Source organism: Chiloscyllium plagiosum, chromosome 10 (genome assembly GCF_004010195.1).
Source record: "Chiloscyllium plagiosum isolate BGI_BamShark_2017 chromosome 10, ASM401019v2, whole genome shotgun sequence".
Taxonomy (NCBI): Eukaryota; Metazoa; Chordata; class Chondrichthyes; order Orectolobiformes; family Hemiscylliidae; genus Chiloscyllium; species Chiloscyllium plagiosum.
The window spans coordinates 38,345,581-38,348,740 of record NC_057719.1 but is presented as its reverse complement, the minus strand read 5'-3'; positions in this window follow the sequence as shown (position 1 = coordinate 38,348,740).

Sequence of the window (3,160 nt, the reverse complement as noted above, 5' to 3'; positions counted from 1 at the left end):
TGAGACCACACCTGGAGTATTGTGTGCGGTTCTGGTCTCCAAATTTGAGGAAAGACATTCTGGTATTGAGGGAGTGCAGCGTAGGTTCACGAGGTCAATTCCTGGAATGGTGGGATTACCTTACACTGAAAGACTGGAGCGACTGGGCTTGTGTACCCTTGAGTTTAGAAGACTGAGAGGGGATATGATTGAGACGTATAAGATTATTAAAGGATTGGACACTCTGGAGGGTGATGGGTGAGTGCCGAACCAGAGGACACAGCTTAGAAATACGGGGTAGACCATTTAGGACAGCGATGAGGAGAAACTTCTTCACCCAGAGAGTGGTGGCTGTGTGGAATGCTCTGCCCCAGAGGGCAGTGGAGACCCCCAGTCTCTGGATTCATTTAAGAAAGAGTTGGATAGAGCTCTCAAAGATAGTGGAATCAAGGGTTATGGAGATAAGGCAGGAAGAGGATACTGATTAGGAATGATCAGCCATGATTATATTGAATGGCGGTGCAGGCTCGAAGAGCTGAATGGCCTACTCCTGCACCTATTGTCTATTCTCTGAAAGAGTTGGATAGAGCTCTCAAAGATAGTGGAATCAAGGGTTATGGAGATAAGGCAGGAAGAGGATACTGATTAGGAATGATCAGCCATGATCATATTGAATGGCGGTGCAGGCTCGAAGGGCTGAATGGCCTACTCCTGCATGTATTGTCTATTGTCTATATGCAAGAGTATGATGAGGAGGACTAATTGTGCATGAGATGGAAGTAGGGAATGTCGTTCCAATAGTACAACACCCAGACAGGCTTAATCCTCTCAAAGCCACACAAGTTCAGAAGGAAGTGGATGCGAAGCTCATCAAACCAAGTCAGAGTGAGTGGAGTTTGCCAATTATGTTAGTTCCCAAACCTGACGGGACACAATGATTTTGTGTGGGCTAGCAGAAGGTTAACGTCATAACAAAATCAGTTTCCCATCCAATCCAAGATTGGAAGACTGTGTAGAGAAAGTTGGACAAGCCACTTGCATCACAAATTTGGACTTACTGCATGTTTATTAGCAGGTACCTTTATCAGTGAAAGCAAAAGAAGTTTCTGTGTTTGTAACCCCACATGGGCTATATCAATTCAAAGCAATGCCCTTTGGAATGAAGAACGCACCAACCACATTCCAAAGACTCATGAACAGGGTTGTGGCTAGATTAACAAATTGTGCAGTTTATCTGGATAATGTAGTGATCTTTAGTGAGATCACATAGTACAGTTGGCACAGCTCTTTGAATGATTTCAAGAAGCAAACATGGTAATAAACTTAAAGAAAACAGAATTTACGAAGGCAGAGGTGACATTCTTGGGACACAACATCGGTCATGAAAGGTTGACTCCAAGGAACGCAAAGATGAAGGCCATCGAGGAATTTTCACCATCATATTCGAAGAAAGAGGCACTTCGATTTTTGGGACTAAGAGGATTCCACCAGAAGTTTGCTCCAAACTTCAGCAACGTGGTGGCACTGCTAACAGATTTACTGAAGAAGAAACAAACTTTCGGTGGATAGAATAATGCCAGGAGGCATTTGAGAATTTAAAAGCAGTATTAACCACCACATGAGTTGAAGCTACACCAAATGGTTTGAAACCCTTCAAAGTTGCAATCGATACTAGCAATATAGCAATTGGAGCTGTACTGCTACAGGAAGCATGTGATGGAGTTGCATGGCCAATTGGCTACTTTTCAAAGAAACTCAATACCCACCAGAGAAAATACTCTACCATCGAAAAAGAATTATCAAGTTTGATACTGGTCTTACAACATTTCAATGTTTATGTGATGAACATGTTGGAGACAGGGGGTTGTCTAAACAGACCACAATTCTCTTAAATACTTGCCAAGATTTAAAGAGAAAAATATGAAATTATTTCATTGGAGTCTTACATTACAGACTTTTAATTTACAAATTGTACATGTTGCAGGTCGTAAAAGCGTGATAGCAGATGCATTATCATGGATTTAAAGGAAAAAGTGTAGATAAGATTTGACAAATTCCAATGTTATGTGTGCTGAAATTAATAATGAAAAATATAACCTAGATTAATAACCTACGTATTTCATCATACTGGGATTAAGAATTAGAAAAAAAAGCCATATTTTCATTATGATGGTTCATTTTTTTCTTAAGGGAGGAGGTGTTATGAAGTTAAAGGCATGTACGGTACCTTTGAGAGAGTGAATGTTGTTCTGAACTGAAAGTTTACAAGCACCTGTGTATATGACTAGATGGCAGCCCTAGAATGTACTGAAAAATTGAAAACATTTGGCTGTGAAATGGATACCTGAGTTTTGGGTTACTATTTTGACAACAATTCAAATTTAACCAGTTTAAATTATGTCCCAGGATACTAAAATCCAATCAAGTTTGAATTTATTGTCAAACCAACGAGATGATCCGATGTAGGGGTGTACAAAGGGCAGACATTTTGAAAACAGTAACTGCCGTGGAGACAGAAACACATGGAGAGCTAACATCTTGCTCTCCAATAAATTTGGAGACAACCTCAATCGAAGGTACCTTTTCCGATGAAACATATTCGCAATAAAAAGGAAGATAACGACCCAGGGAGATCTTCAACCGGATGAAGAAAGACACCAACAATGACAGCAGCTGTGTGGTTTTGAAATTAAGTTGATGTAATTTTAACAAGTGTCCTATTGGAACAGCATATTGTTATACAGTTGGAGGCAGATAATAAGCAGTTAAAAGAAAAGAGGGCTTAGAATTCTGCATAGTTATTTAAAGTTCACTTTTACAGTTAAAAAATAAATTGATGCTCACCCCCGTGTCATAACAGTACCCTATGTCAAATTGAAATCTAATGTGACACTTACACTTTTGCTGGTCTTTCTTCGGTTGTCACCACATAAAATTGGAACTAAATCTAAGGAAAACATTAGTAATGGCCGCTGTATTTTTTTGCCATCCTTACCTTTGCTAAAGGCTTTGGATTTCCACCATCTACAGGATATGACATATTTTGGATTAGTGGTGCTGGAAGAGCACAGCAGTTCAGGCAGCATCTGAGCAACAAAATCGATGTTTCGGGCAAAAGCCCTTCATCAGGAATAAAGGCAGTGAGTCTGAAGCATGGAGAGATAAGCTAGAGGAGGGTGGG